A 17,481-nucleotide genomic window follows, 5' to 3' on the forward strand; every position below is an offset into this window, starting at 1 on the left:
TGAATGGCCGAAAAGAATTGTTGACCGACAAGTGAAAGAATTGAGAAACAAGTCCATCCCAATGGTGAAAGTAGAATGGAAGGAACACTATGGGACGGATGCTACGTGGGAAAAAGAGGAGGAAATGCGACTACGCTATCCACATTTGTTTCCCGACGAAGGTAAATTAAGTTTGGAGGACCAAACTTCCTAAAGGGGGGAAGACTGTGACACCCATGTTCTGTATTATGCTAATTGGTCCCAAATGCCAATGTGATTATATGTTTTGATATGATTTTGTGTGCCATTATGCGAATATATATGATTTTGAAGTTTTATCTGTTCATTGTAGGAATATCTGTTTGAATAACCTACTTTGGAAATTAAATTGAGGGCCTTATCGGCCACAGAACCCGAAATTGATTACGCCATTGTAATTGGCATAATTTTTAGAGCCTAAGGTGAAATTTAATTGAAAAATTGATTTGGACTAGATTAAGTTGATTAAGTTGGTAAAATGAGTACCCAGTTACTCTATATTATTATATTATGACTTAGTGAGGCTCTATACACTCAAATACCCTCTTTGTTATTCTCCTTGGCTGAATTAAACGCAAGAAAGAGAGAAGGGAGTCGGCTAGAGAGAGGGAAAAGAGGAGAGTTAGGTGTTTGGCTCAAAATTGTGAAGAATTGGAGGATTAAACTCAAGAAATTGCTATAGTTTGGAAGATTGAGCCTCTAGGTAAGCATTTGGTCTTGAATTCATAAGTTTGAAATTGTGATCTTGTAAGTTCAAGGGTTGTTTGTGATCAAGAGCATGTAATGAGTTGATTTTTGTTGAGTTTGAAGTCTTAGAACTCATGCATGTAAGGAATTACTTTGAATTTGCATGTTTGAGCTTGAAACACATGATTCATGTAGAGTTTTGGTTAAAGCTCATGTTGTAATCACCATTTGTACCATCTAAGTTGAGAATGATGAGCATCTCCCACATGCATGTACAAATCATGGGAGTATAAGTCTTGAATGTTTGAAATTGAGCATGTTGGTGATGAGTTTGAGATATTTTGGGACATGCATGTAGATAAATCATGAAATTGAGCTTCCTGATGTTGTAATCTTGTATTAGTAGCATGTTAGCATGTGTAAATGTGTAATTTGAGCCATAACATGCATGAATTGTTGGTTGAAAGTCGAAATGAAGCTCAAGAACACAGTTCTGGGTTTTCCAGAATTTTGATGTCCGCTCGAGCGGGGAACCTAACGCTTGAGCGGAAAATGCGTGCTCCCAGTACTTTTTGCAGACTTGATGTCCGCTCGAGCGGGGTAATTAACGCTCGAGCGTGGGAGCTATTTTGACAGGCCTTCCGCTCGAGCGCCCTATTTAACGCTCGAGCATATTTTTCATGCAACCAGTACTTTTGCAAGCCTTAAGGGTCCGCTCGAGCGGGTAAGTTGACGCTCGAGCGTGGACCCTGTTTTCTGAAATTTTGTTCATGCGTTCTGTGTTTTGTTTTCCGTTCTCTTTCACTTGTAAGTACTCTTAGGCATATGTTAAGCATTGTAAATGAGTTAATGAGATAGGAATAAAGCCTAAAGAGGAATATGTGAGTTAAAGAACGGATTGAACTGTTAGTGGCCCTCTTGTGTTCATGTAATGTGTAAGGTCAAGCTCCAGGGCAAATCCGCAAGTCGATCACTGTGAGTAATATCAATATTTGAAAGCTTATTAATGTCCAATTGTGTATTCCCTTATAAGCTTTATGAGTTGCTAATTGGGATTGTGGACAAGGGTCGTTTTGACGATGATAAATGGACCAAAGGTCGTTTTGATAGAAACGAATGGACCGAAGGTCGTTCGGACATAATGAATGGACCGAAGGTTGTTTTGATAGAAATAAATGGACCGAAGGTCGTTTTGACATGAATAAGTGGGCCGAAGGCCGTTTTGACATGAACGAGTGGGCCAAAGGCCGTTTTGACATAAATGGATGGGCCGAAGGCCGTTCTGACATAAATGAATGGGCCGAAGGCCATTGTGATAGAAATGAATGGGCCAAAGGCCGTTTCGACATAAGTGAATGGGCCGAAGGCCGTTTTGCCATGAATGGAAACCCAAGTGGGCCAAAGGCCAGAATGTTTGGGACTACAGCTGTTTGATTTGAATTTCGTAGAGTTATATATATATTTGTTAAATAGAAGTATGAATCGGGCCCAAGGCCGTTTGGAGCATGTTGTTCTACATATTGTTATGTAACTGTCGTATTTGATATTATTCACTGGGCTATCGCTCACGCTCATTCATGTGTTTGTAGGTGAGCCAAGAGAAGCACAAACCCAGCCCCAGTGAAGTCTGCTAGGGACAACATGAGTTTTGGAGAGTCAGCCTTGTGCCTCACACATGAGACCACCCTTGCCCTTTTTATTATGTACTTATGTTTTGTCTTGTTGGCAAGGGCCTAGTGTATGTCTGTACATAGTCTGTTATAGGTTGACTCGTTTTGGATGATCCTGTTTGTACTGAATTTTGTAAACTGTACTTTCGATGTGGGTTATTAACGTATCTGAGTATGGTTTGTTTGATGTGCATATAAGCACGGCTCTATGGACAAAGTTTTTAAATTTTGCTTCCGTTTGGCCCCTTTACTCTGACAAGTCATCTTGTTTCGATCTGAGGCCGTAGGTAATCACAGGATTACTGGCCGGTCATGTCCTTAACCCATAGGGGCGGGTTCGGGATGTGACAATTGGTGTGCATGTTTGCATGAGCATTTGTTCATCATTTTCGTCACTTTTGGCCATTGTTTATGGTAAGGCTGAGGTTTGCCCTTTGCGGTTTAAGTCCACCATTGCATGTTCGTCGCACGTTTGTTGCATATTTGGTTCATTGTGTGTTGGCACATGCTAGTTTCATTGCATATTTTTCCATATTTGCTACATTGCATTTTGCATGCTTGGCATATTTCATATTTGCATGTATAGGTTGATTTGCATGTATAGGTTGCATTGCATTTAGCATGTTTTGCTAACTTAGCCTCATATTGCATACTTGATGCCGTTTTGTACACTTGAGCCATATTGCATACATACATTGCATTATGCTTGGTTTAGGGTGTCAAACCAAACATGGGGAATGAGGTGTGTTCGTACTCAAAGTGACGAAACACGTCTCAATCCTCGATCGCCGACGCCCTTGATCTCAACATGATAGGGCGTGAAGCATTCACTCGTTTGTTGCATTCATTTACATTGATTTGCAAGCTTGGTGCCTTTGGCCATCATGCATCGAAATGCGTGGTTGGTGGCCCAAGGGCCGAGGGCTACACTCCCTTGAGTCTATAAAATGATAGGGAAAGTGGCCATGCACACATTGCTTTGCAATTTCCTTGCCATGCACTGTCTGACCTCTGCTGCTGTCAAAACAGGATTCTGCAGGAATATTTGGCCGACTGACTACATATAATGCCGACCGACCAAAAATATCTGGCCGATGGCTTCACAACTGGTCGATGACAATTTATCAATGGCCGGTGGATCTTTACCTTGGTCGGTGGCATCCTAGAGTGATAAAGGAGTGGTTCAGAAGCATCAAGAATATTTTCACAATGCTCAGAGGTGCAGAACAGTGCAAACTGAGGCAACAGTGGCATGGCAACGGGTTTCCGAGCGAGGCGATCGAGCATGCATCATTCAAGCATTCCGAGGCGGGGCTGTGGCCACCTCCTTTTGTAATTAATTTATTAAGTGATTAGGGTTTTGTAATATTTAATTAGCTAGGGTAGTTAATTATTTATTCAGTTTGTGCTATTTATCCAGACCCTCCGAGAGAGAGCCAATTGTTGTAATAAGTGTGCGTATGTGTGATGTATGTCTTCCAACCCCACGTCTTTCTCCCTTTTATTTACCAGCTTATGATGGTTAGTTTAGGGCATGTTTCACTTAGCATACTTATGCTCGCATGTTTGCATCATTCATCTGTATTGCATGCACCGGGCTCGGCGCATCATACTAACTGCATTGTATTTTAATTCCGAGTTGAATACTTGTTAGTTGTAGCATTTCACATGCCATCTTTAGAATAACCGAGCCTATTGTAGTTGCAATCCTGCATGTGTTGCATTAGGCATTTCAGCATAGTTAGGATCATGCATGGATTTCTAACATAGCTTCTGTTTTGGCTTGGACTACTCGGTAAGTGTTTATGCTTTAGCATCCTTGCGTGTGTGTGAGTGACTGCCGTGATAGCATGCTTACCATGAGGCTATGTGCTTATGTGATATACCTGCCTGAATGCCTGTGGGTGAAGGTTGGATTATCTGAATTGGAATAATGCATTGACTGTGAGTTTTAAGCCCACTTGAGAGTGGCAAACCATCACGTTTTCTAAGCCCACCCGAGGGTGGCAAATCCACGTCTTAGCCTACTTGCAGGTAGCACCATCAAACTATTTTTAAAATAAACAAACATGAGATGTGTTGTTCCAATTCAGGCGATCCAGTCTATACTTGTATGATATGCGCATCACGTAGTAAATCTAGGCTAATAACCGGAATAAGAGCACATAATGTTTTCAAAACTCGATATCATGGTTAGTAGAGGCCGATCTTTGATCGGGCGAGCGGAGGTGCTCACGAAGTGACCTTCCCAAATTATACCCAAGTTCCCGAGCCGAGACAACTTTGGTGATAACGGACACATGGCCTTAGGCAAACGAGTCAGGATTTCCTAAATTTCCCAAAATAAAATATTTAGGTGGCGACTCTGTATCTGGCAAAGCAGTCCATGTTTGGCACTTTTTTCAAAAAAATCTGTTTTCAAAAACGATTCGCCGGATTTGGACTCTTTGATGATTCATCAGTCTTGCATTGCACTCTGCAAGATTAGATACAGGACCGTGACATTGAGTCCTGAACTGTAGTAAGCCGAAATGAACAAAACGGGATTTCCCTCCCGGGACGTTCGGGCGCGTCTACAGTTTTGAGAAAAAAATGATGAATACCTTGGTGAATCTGGTTAGGAGGTGTGGTTGTGGTTATTGTTATGTTGGCCCGTGTGTCATTGGTGAAAGTCCAGAAACTCACATGATTAGGTGTTGATTCTTCCGATTAGTACCGGTAAAATGACTTTGGTAGTACTTGTATAGCTTACTGGCAAACACGTACCTAGAGATTCATAGTGTTTTGTATCCATTGCCTTATTTTCTGTTATAAAAGGATTATTTTCATGAATTTATTTATAATTTGGCATTGTATAGTTTTGAAATGAAAATGAGAAATGTTTGACAAATGACATGCATATGCATTCACCTTATGACGTTTGTTAAGATACATATATTACGTTAAAATATCTCTATTGAATTTTGGCTTATCCTATGTGGAAAATAATTTTTCGGTGCTGATGATATACCTCCATCAAAGACATAGCATGGGAAGACTTGGAGCCAATGGCTTCTGTTTTGTTATTTGATGTAATTATTTTTGTACAAGCTTTGAACTTTAATTGTATTGAATTGAACTCATTTTGATGTAACCAAGTATTGTCTTGGAAATATGTAGCTATTAGGACATATAATTACTTAGATTTTACTTTTCTTTTAATTCGTGTATCCATGTCATATGTTATAAATTTAAGATCTAAAATTTATGAATGTATAACACATGTCATCTTTTGTATCATCAAGTTCATAAATGAAATATAAAATGTGATGTCATTGTTTAATTGTAAGCAATATTATGTGATGGACTATTGTTATTATTTCAGAATGTTACATCAATAATTAGTTAAAGCCACATAAAAACAAAAATAAAAGTAAAAATTGAAATAGGTTCTGTTTGGGGACTTGAATTTATAGTCAAAAAGTCATTATAAATTGTTAAAAAAATAATTTAAAATAGTTAATTCCTAAATGGGACTAGTTAAATCCCTCCAACTTATAAGGAATTCATTCGAATTTTATCGCTACTGTGTTTATGCAATTTTATTTTTCATATTCTAATATTGATTGTAAAAAAAATAACAACCTAAGACTCAACCAAATTTTAGCGTCGATAAGAAAATGAACCTTTACTAGGTGGCTCCAATGTGTTTTTTTGTTCACGAAAAATTAACTTGAAAAAATTAAGCTTTTTTTTTTTTTGTTCACAAAATATTCGTCTCAATTAATCCTTCAAAAACATATTTTCCTTCCATCTCACATATATTAGTAAATTATCGATTATAAGTTTTAGAGTAACTTCAAAAAAATAAATAAATGAAATATTTAATCATTAAGCCACTATTTAAAATTCTAATTCTAATTCATAATTTTATTGTGTACTAAGACCTCGTTTGATAATTTACTTTTTAATTAAAAAAAGTCCAAAAATTATTTAAAAAATAAAATCATTAAAATATAAGTCAAATACATAAGTTATTCATGATTTTTCTACACAACTAAAAATTATTCCCAAACACAATTTTTTTTTCGCTTCATAAAAAAAATTAAAGGATCAAAAAATCATTAAAAAGTCAAACTCCAAATAAGGCTTAGGTGATAAATTTTACAAAAATGCTTTGTACCCCCAGTTTTTCAGACCCCCAGTGACCCCAGTGTTTTCTTATTGGCTGAAATTTTTTTTTTTTTTTTTTTTTCCTTCTCTGCCAATCACAGAGCCCCACGTGGAGTGGGGGTGCCGGGGTCCCCAGCACGGTTGTAAATTTTAACTACCTAGGACAAACTTAATTGGTTGATTACCTAGTTACCGTTATTATCAACTTGAAGAAAACGAAAAGAAATAAAAAAGAAAGATTTACCATTATTATCAAGTTGAAAAAAAGGAAAAGAAATAAAAAAGAAAGAGACAAGCATTGCTCAAAGTAAAAGAAGGTTTGCCTTCTCTTGTCATTTCAATTTGAAACACCGTTTGAGGTTTGTAAATTCATTTTGAAATTAATTTGAATAATCCAAATTATTTAATTTTTTTGATTCGTTAAGTAAAATATTTATGTAAAAAATAAAGATAATTAGTTATAGGTGGTTATATGTTTGAATCATATTTATTTTAAAAAAATGAACGACAAATATAATTTCAAAAACAACTATCTATTTTTTGTAATACAAATTTGATTTAAACACGTAACTATTAATATTTGATCGTCTTGATTTTTTCATAAATATTCTATTTAACAAATCTTAAAAAATGAACGGTTCAGAATATTAAAACGAGACTAATAATAGATTTTATAGACCTATTAAATTCTCTCATATTGCAATGTGAGATATGCGTATAAAAGAAATTTAACATTCCTTAAGTATCAAAAATTACTTTTTTCATCCACTGAGAAAGCAACTGCGGTGAAAAATGCAGTGTATGAGCAAAGGTTGAGTAATTCGGCACTGTAAAAAGTATATATTTTTATGCGATTCATTAGAATAAAATAAAATGTTATTAGCAAGCAAAAAAAAATAGTTGAGAATATATTATAAGTATAATTATCATCCACTATTATTATATCTTAATGTTAGGAATGCAAAATTAAAATATAGAATGTCACAGAAAATATAATAATACAGAACCCTTTATAACTGGTTTTAATCTCAGGCTCCAACTGCTTTTTTATGTGAGCCATTCTATTATTTATTTTGTGTTTGTAGCTTGCTAACTGTTACAAGGATAGTTTTTTCATTGAAAAACTAAGGGAGGATTATTCTATTTCATTCCAATAATTAGTGTTCTGTTGCGTTATTGCGTTGGATTGTTTTGGCAACCTAATTAAAAGCCAGTTTTTAGCTTTTAATTTATTTTAAATCACATCACATCTCATATTTTTTATTCATCAAAAGATAAGATAATAAAAAAAAATCAATAAATTAACTTTTAACCAATTTTTCAAAACACCCCGAAATGGTATAGAATTAGTATTCCATCACAAAATATATTGTAATGAATTATAAATGATATCATCATTTATCATTGAAAGAAATAATCAATGAAGAATTACCATTTCATTCTATTTTATTTCATTTTATTAAACCAAATGCTATGTAAAGATTTAACTTATTTGCATGGCATCTGGATTCTCCATACATATTTAGACCAAATCTTGTGTGTTAAATATTTATTTAATTAAAAAAATCAATAAATTCAATAATTATCATCACATAATTTTATTATATTTACCTTAAAAAAATAAATTAAAAAGATTTATTAATTTAGGCCTAGTTTGGGAAGACTAAATAAGTGTACTTTTTGACTTTTTATGAAATATGGGTTGAGTTTGGGTTGGGTTTGAAGTGATGTGTTAGAGAGTTGATGTGACTTAAATAAGATGATGTGACTTAAATAGGATAGTGACTTTTTAACTTTTTGTCTTTTTTCAATCATGCCAAACTTGACCTTAATATTTTACATAAATAATCTATCCCAAACTCATAAGACAAACGATTTATAAATAATAATATTCCAAGTATATAGTGTTCAAGAAACTTCTAATTAGTGCAATAAATTCATTGTCAATTTGTCAAATTTATCAGTTGCCAACCATGGACCTTCTGCCATTTTGCCTCTACAAGTTGCATGATTGACGTGACAAATGTGTAACCCATCATATCACCATGCCAAAAAAAAAAAAATAGTGTTTTTTTTTTAAAAAAAATAAGAAGTTATTAATGGAGTATTGAGTTAATTAATTACATTTTGATCAACTATAAATAGGGGTGTGCGCGGTGCAGATCGGTACGGTTTAAGAGAAAAATAAAAATCGTATAGCGGGTGACGGATTAATAAAAATGTCATTAAAATTTGTTATTTTTCTTACTAAAAACCGGCAGTTCGGTTGGCAAATAACAACCGATTTGCCTTGGCGGTGCGGGCGGATTGGCGGTTTATAAAAAAATATAATTCAAATTATAAAACTTCAATGAAAGAGTAAAAAGATTTAATTTTTGAATTAACTGAAATAGTCAAAATTAAAATATTCATCTAATGTAACATTAAACATTAACAAACTAGTAAACCAAAAATCCAATACTTTAAATAAATTATACAATAACAATTTAACAAGACAATAAATAGTAGAAAAAGTTCTAAAATTAATCTAAGTTCAACATAGTTCACAAACATAACTCATCCAACATCCAACATAGTTTCTAAAAAGTTAATCAAAGTGCACAAACAATCCAAAAGTTCAAAAGTTAATCTAAATCTAACATCCACCATAGTTCTAAAAGAAAATTTCTGAAAAGTTAATCAAAACCCACAAACAATCTAAAAACTTCACCTACTCATCAAATTCCACAATAATTTCAATCCTTCATAATTTAACTCGGGCCGGGTCGGGTTGACAGGCGGTTTGGGAAATTTAACCTGCCACCCGCGCCGACTGCAACTGCTGGTCCTCCCACCCGCCCAACCCGCCCAACCCGCCCACTAGAACTGAAATTTTGCACAGTTCGATGCGGTTTGGAGCGATTCGGTGCAGTTTTGACGGTATTATGCACAACTGACACTTTTCCAATTCTCACATGTGAGAGAGTTTTAGATTTCGTTTGGAAAGTCAAAGGTTAGGCTTTTTTAATTAAAATAATTAAAAAAAATAAAATAGATTTTTTAGTCACAAAAAATAAAAGAGGATTTGGTCAAAACCTCCTCAGAATAAAACTTTAATGTATTAAAGATAAGCACATAAAATTTTCATTAAAAAGTTCAACACATATCACTATTATCAAAATCTTAAATTTTAAAATAATATAACTTTTGATGTAGATATCGGTTTTTAATAAAATTAATATTTTTAGAATTCTCTTATCAAGATCTATCAAAAAAAATCTATGTTGACTATGAAATTTTTTTAAAAAAAAATTGTTACCGTCAAAATTGATATAAACAGGTAATATGTTACTTTGTAATATTGTTCAAAAAATATATATATATTTTATTTTGTCCTTACTCAATTATATATTTCTCCTTATGGGATTTATGAAGCAAAATAAATTGAGTTGTCATTTTTACCAAATAAGGATCTAATGGAGGAGTTTTGGCTAAATTTTTCAAAAATAAAACATTACACCAAACTCATAATCATTACATTCTTTCTCTCACAAAAAAATCAAAAATGTCAAAAAAGTCAAAAATCCTTCCCAAATAAGGTTTTTTAGCCACATGCTAAAAAAGTTAAAAAAGTTAAAAAGCCAAAAAACCAACCCATTTCCCAAACGAATCCTAAGAATCCAACTTGATTAGAGATGAAATAGGGTTGTAGAATTCAATTAACTTCTATTTATACCCCTTGATCATCTGTTCACACTTACCAGGTGTCATTTGGGAAGTGGGTTGACTTTTTGACTTTTTAATTTTTTTGACTATTTTAGCCTAGGCTAAAAAACTTGGTTTGGGAAGAACTTATTGACTTTTTAACTTTTTTTGTGAGAAAAAAATGTAATGATTATGGGTTGGATGTGATATTTTGATTGTTAGAGCTAAAATAACTTATTTTGTCTTTTGTGACTAAAATAGCCAAAAAAAACTCCTAAACTATCTTCCCAAACGGTGTTTTCTTTGTCCCAGAGAATACACTATATATATATATATATATTTTGATCGGCAAATGTTAGTTGTTAGTTATTAGATTAGCACCTATGGGATAAAATCTCCTCACCTTTGGCAAAGCACCTAAGTGCTTGCACTCTCTTAATTCAACCCCTAAGGGGAATTGAACCCACGACCTCCTTGGGACTAAACTCTAAGGAAGGCATGATGGCCAACTAGGTTAGGATATATATGATTATATATATATATATATATATATATATATAACATTTCGATTCTCTAACGCTGTATTTGGTTGGAAGATTTGAGAAGAGAAAGAGAAAAAGTAAGTCAAATGAGAATAAAATCTATATAATAAAGCAGAACGGATTTTGAAAATATGTTAGACACAATTGTCCTACTAGGACATTTCAATGGTTATGATTCATTTGTCTATTTAGATAGATGGTTGAGATGACCCCTTAATTTGTTTCTAATTTGTTTCCCGCCCAAGCACGCTCTACTCTCTCTCTCTCTCCCACGTCTCCTCCCCTTCCATCTTTATCTCTCTCCCTCCCTTTCTGTTGCACGTCTCTTCCCATTTCATCCTTATCTCTATCTCCCTCTTTGTTCCTCTTTTTTATCTCTTCCTTCTCTCCAACTGCAGAAAAATATTTCAGTTTCAGATTTTGCCTTATCTTTATCTCCCCTTAATTCTCTGTTTGTAGATATATTTTATGAATATGGAATTGGATAGCATTGAATGGGTATCGGATGGTATGGATGAGGATGAGATCCATCACTATCGTCATCATCAATTTTCGTCCTCGAAGCCTCACAACAACGTTGTTTCTTCTGCGATTCATCTAACGACGAGTGTCCATGAGCTTCTCGAATGCCCAGTTTGTACCAATTCAATGTACCCTCCAATACACCAGGTTTGTTCTTTGTTCGATTTAGATTGTTGGGTTTGTTTTGCTTTTGTCTCAATCGTTTAACTAATTTATGTTTTGGGTTGTGCCTTCGTGTTTGTTTTGTTTCTTTTGATGTCTTTGGATTGTTGAATTTGATGTAGAAGATTGGATACTTGGGAACCACTCCGATGATATATTCAATTCAAGCATGTGATTTGCTTGGTTGGGTTTCTATAATTCTATAATTTCATGGGGTTTCTTGATTAGGTTGATTTATATTTCATTTTTCATTTTTTAATCATTGAGAATATGTTTTCGTGTTAATTCTCTGTTTGTAGATATATTTTATGAATATGGAATTGGATAGAATTGAATGCGTATCGGATGGTATGGATGAGGATGAGATCCATCACCATCGTCATCCTCAGTTTTCGTCCTCGAAGCTTCACAACAACGTTGTTTCTTCTGCGATTCATCCAACAACGAGTGTCCATGAGCTTCTCGAATGCCCAGTTTGTACCAATTCAATGTACCCTCCAATACACCAGGTTTGTTCTTTGTTCGATTTAGAATGTTGGGTTTGTTTTGCTTTTGTCTCAATCGTTTCACTAATTTATGTTTTGGGTTGTGCCTTTGTGTTTGTTTTGTTTCTTTTGATGTCTTTGGATTGTTGAATTTGATGTGGAAGATTGGATACTTGGAAACCACTCGGATGATATATTCGATTCAAGCATGTGATTTGCTTGGTTGGGTTTCTATAATTCTATAATTTCATGGGGTTTCTTGATTCTGTGTTCAAGCTAATTTGGTGCATTAGGGTTTCAAAATTGGTTGTAAATGCTGCAATTTATTTGAGAATTCGTTATGTATTTTGGCATGATGTTCTTCGTTGGATTTTTTTGGTGATTGATTGATGATGTAAGCGGGTTGTATTATGGGGATTGGGTTTTCCCAATTAATTCACAAATTTTCCAAATTTTGGGGGTATTTGGAGGTAAAGGATAATTATTGTGTAATTTTGGAATTTGCTTAATTTGAATATTGGATGGGTGGAGATCTGTGTGGTTTCAAGAGTTTTTACTTGAAAGAATGAGGGTTTTGTGGTCAGGGTTATGGAAAAAAATGATTCTTTCTTTGTAATTTTGTTGTGGATTTTCTCAAAATTTCACTGTTTTGTTGGGTTCATCGACTGATCAATTTGATTTATATTTCATTTTTCATTTTTTAATCATTGAGAATGTGTGTTTTAACTTCTGATTAAAATTGTTTATGTTTGTTAAGGGTTATGGGTTATGGGTATTGATAATCTAGGTTTTGCAATTTTTATTGTTGTTGTTATCAAAATTGATGATGAGTAATAGTTGATATTTATAAAACGGGTTTGGATTTAATTTTTTAAAAAGTTTTAGGTCCGATATAATAGTTGATCTTTATAAAATGGGTTTTGATTTTAGAAATATATTTTTATTTTCAGTTTGATTTATGAAATAGATTTAATTTCTTAATGGAAAATGAGTGTTGATTTTTTATGATTTTGAAAAAAGCTTTTGAAATGGGTGTTGATTTTATTTGATTTAACAAAATCAAATCACAAATTTAAGATAAAATAGGGTGAAAAAAAAAATACAGAGAGGAAAATCGAACAAAGAAAATAAAGGGTTTGTTATTTGAGCTCTCAGAGTATTTTAAATACTGTACTTTTTAGATGGTGAAATTCTATAAAATGTTTAATAAAAATTTCAAATACAAATTAATATTTTAACTTAAACTTTTATTAATGAATTTGATAAATTATATTTTAACTTAAATGAACCGCCATTGTACGATATCTTGAACTGATTTATTATAATTGATTTTTATAATGGTGAAATTATTATCATTTTGAATTGATTTTTTTGTAAATGATGTAATACCAATATTAATAATTTATGTTAATTGATTTTTGTAAAACATGTGTACCGTGCCTTCAGGCACGGGCATACGGTAGTATACTTATATTTTACCTAATTTCACATCTCCTTTCTCTTTTTATTTCCAAATCTCTTCCCAAATCTCCTAACTAAATACAATATAAAAGAAAAAAAACTTTATTTTTTATAATAATCATAGTCTAGTTTTTAATTTTTCACATTTTTGTGAAAAACTAAAATTTAAAAACAAAATATTGAAGGTGGAAAGGTGAATATCATTCATTGTTTTTGGGGATAATTAATTATTATTTGAAAAAAACAATGAAATTATTAAAATTTAATGACACTCAAAGTAACGATTATTAACTACAATGGAAATGAGAATTTCTTAAAATTTTGTTCATGTAAAAATTTCTTAAAATGTGCCTTGAAACTCCATAATAAATTTAAGGATTATTAGATATCATGAGATTATGGTCATAATTTGGAAATAAATAATACCATGAGAAAATGGCTCAGACGATAAATATTTTTGCCTTTTTTTACCTAAACAAATGGATTGCTTTTAGCATTACAATAACCTAATATAATTAAAACCATTTTATAGACAAAAAAAACTCTGGTTGCGTTTGGTTGTGTTTTGTAAATGTGATTTGAGAGTATGAATTGTATTTTGAATTTGTGTGTTGTAAAATTATGATTTGAGTGTAGAAAATTTGTTTGGTAAAGAGTTTTGAAAATAGTTTTGGAAAAGATGTTTGATTTGAGTGGGGAATTGTTGATGTGATATTTGATATGTGATACAAAAATTTACAACTCATAACTAAATATACAACTCAAAATTATTTTAAAGCACATTAAAAATTAAAAAAATTTCAGAATTTTTTTTTTTCCAATTATATAAATCAATTGCAAAAAAAAAAAAAAAAAAAAAAAAAAATTCCTGTACAGCAGAGGACATCCAGGTGGATGTCCCCATGGACGTCCGGGCGGTAGTCCCTAAGGACGTCCGCGTGGTCTTCCCCTGGCCAAAATTTGAACAAAAAATGCGGCTGTAATACAGAGCTCTCTGCAGAAGTTTGGAAAGTTGATTCCAAACACACAACCAAACATCATACTGAAATACACATGTGGAATTACATTTTGAATTCACAGCCAAACAGAGCCTCTAATTTTTAAAAACTTTTAGCATTGCTTTTAGTCTAGACATACCTACAATTTTGACTTGATGTTTAAATTTTAAAATTTAGAAGAAAAAAAAAAACTATAAACAAAAATAAGTCAAACTTTGCTCAAGATTAAAAAAAAAAAAGAAAAAAAAAAAGAAGAGAAATAAAAAATAAAAAAAAACACACACACATTTTGTCCATAAATTTAAATCTAAATTTTATTTGGTCAAAACGTCACATTTTAAAATATTTTATCTAGAAGGATATGCTTAAGCGAGATGACCAAAATAGCCATGCATATATATTGGCCTCGTTTGAGAGGTGAGTATTTTAGTTGGTTATTTTAATTTTTGGCTATTTTAATAGGTTAAAATTTTTGTGTTTGGAAAGATAATTGAATTTTTTATAGTTGGATGTGATGTTTGTGAGAAAAAAAGTGAAATGATTATGGATTTGATGTGATATTTTGTCTTATTAACTATTTTAACCTATTTTGTCTTTTTGTGATTTTTAGTTAGGCTATTTTTTTTCTTCCCAAACACCCCCATTGTATTCCTAAACCAAGCCCTAAACAAAACCGTCTCTCTTCTCTCTCCCTCTCTCTTCTCCCTCATCTTCTTTGCCTCCGACTCAGTCCTTCAATGAACTAGTCCACAGAGAGGAGAGAGTGGTGCTGTGGTCCACGGCGACGATGCAGGTGTCGCCGCCGGCGTAGCACAAGGGTCATCCAAAGTGGTCCATTTTTCTCTCTCCTCTCTATCTCTCTCGCCACAACGCATTTTTCTTCTCCGCTGAGAACACCTGGACCGGCCCGCCGCTCCCACTTCCATCGCCACTGCAGCGAAGCCCCACACTCAAATATATACTCGATCTATACCGATCGTAGACCTTTGGTTCGATCGCAAACCACCGATCTCCTGACGATCTAAACCCTACCCGCACCGTCATCTTCTCTGCCATAGGTTTCGAAATTGAGCAACATATCAATTTTTTTTGTCGTGAAACAGATTTGAAACCTTCATTATAAGTTTGCACGTCATCTTAATGTTTTTCTCCATAGTATTGTGGGTATGATTGACCAAATTGTGGTTTATTTGAAGGTAGGGTGCCTCCGTTTGGGAAGTGGGTGGATTTTTTGATTTTTTTTTTTTTTGATTATTTGAGTCTGGGCTCAAAAGTTTAGTTTGGGAATGACTTTTTGTTTTTTTAATTTTTTTGAATTTTTTTTTTAGAGAAGAGTGTAATAATTATGGATTGGATGTGATGTTTTGTCTATTGTGACTCAAATAACCTATTCTGTCTTTTGTGACTCAAAGAGCCAAAAGAGCCCAAATGACAGCACTAAATTTCCAGTTTGTAAAGCAAGAACAAATCAGTGCGTTTGGTTTAAATTTTTTAGATTAAGTTTTTTAAAAATTAAAATTTTTAATTTTTTTTTTGTTTTTAGTGAATATTTTTAAAATTTTAAATATTTTTTTTACGTTTTTTAAATACGTTTTACTTAGATGTATTTAAAAAATAAAAAATTTGTAAAAAATATTTTAAAAAATTTATAAATACATAAAAATATTAAAAAAATGTACTGAATTTTTTGTATTTTTTTTGTATGTTTGATACTTAGTAAATTTTTAAAAAAAAATTTCATATTTTTTTTTAAAGTATATTTATGTTAAGAATGTTTAAAAAATAAAAATAATTACTTAAAATATTCAAAAAAATCAATAAAAATACAAAAATATAAAAAAAAAAAAAAACAAAAAAAAAATTAAATTTTTTTTTTTTTTTTAAGAAGAGAGAACCAATCAAATGCTTCTGGTTTAATTGCAGGTGATGGACAAATACTCAAGTATATTGACAAAGCAGCACATACAAACACGTTTTGTGAAAATACGTGCTGAGAAAAGTCAATTCTTGGCTGAGAAGCTCAAGATTTAGAACAGTGTTTCGAGTTTTGGTTCAAAACTTGAGATCCAAATTTGTATTTTTTTTGTGTCAGATTGTTATTCGTTTACATGTTCACCATTTTTCGACAGATAGCGGACGTGATCCAATTTTTTATTTCGGCTGTGATTGAGGCCGCGAAAATGAGGTCGAAATTTACTCGAATGCTTTTTTTTTTTTTTTTGGGCTAATACATTGCAGAAAAAAAAAAATAAAATAAAAATAATAATAACAAGCAAAGCATCAACCCAACAAAAAAAAAAAAAAAATTGGAGCCAAATTTGAGCCAAAAAATTTGAGGCCTCAATCATTAATTTTTTTATTTATGGACTGTCCAGCCCTATTTTATATAAATATATATATATATATTTATATTTATATTTTTTAGATTAATTACCCAAAAGTCCTAATAACTTAGGTCCTATCAAAAAAAATTTGAACCAATAAATCACATTTAGACGTAAAAAGACGTTTTGCCCTTTGTTTTCAAAATTGAGAATGCTCTCAAATTATAATTATCAAAACTAAAATATTTCTCAATTTTTTTCTAGTATGAACTGAAAATATTATCAAAATTAGAAAATTTATAATTATTAATTTTGAAAACTTTCTCAATTTTTTTCATGATTAAAATTAATAATATTATAAATTGAAAAGATTCTCAATTTTAAAAAATTCTAGATCACACCCATAAACAGATCGCCTTATTGTTCTATCTTTCAAACTGACTTCCTCGAGCCTGTGTCCTTCAAAACCGTGTGCTTTCTCGCGAGTCTTTCTTTTTCTCATTTCGAATCCCCGTAATAGATCTGACTCATGCATATAAAATATTATATATAGTAAGATAGCACCACTAATCTTTCTTATCTGAGATGACCCTTTCCTTTCTATAGCTTTCTTTCTTAGCTTACTGCTATATTTTTCATTTCCATGGAATTCTTCCCTAGCCCCTTTGCTTACCTTCCCTAACGATACAGGCGCAAACGAAATCAACAAGCAAAACAGAACCAAACGCGTATTGATTACAATCCAACGAATCAATACGATTTTGCATTTTTCCTTT

Source organism: Camellia sinensis, chromosome 3 (genome assembly GCF_055761805.1).
Source record: "Camellia sinensis isolate YWXY chromosome 3, ASM5576180v1, whole genome shotgun sequence".
Classification (NCBI taxonomy): Eukaryota; Viridiplantae; Streptophyta; class Magnoliopsida; order Ericales; family Theaceae; genus Camellia; species Camellia sinensis.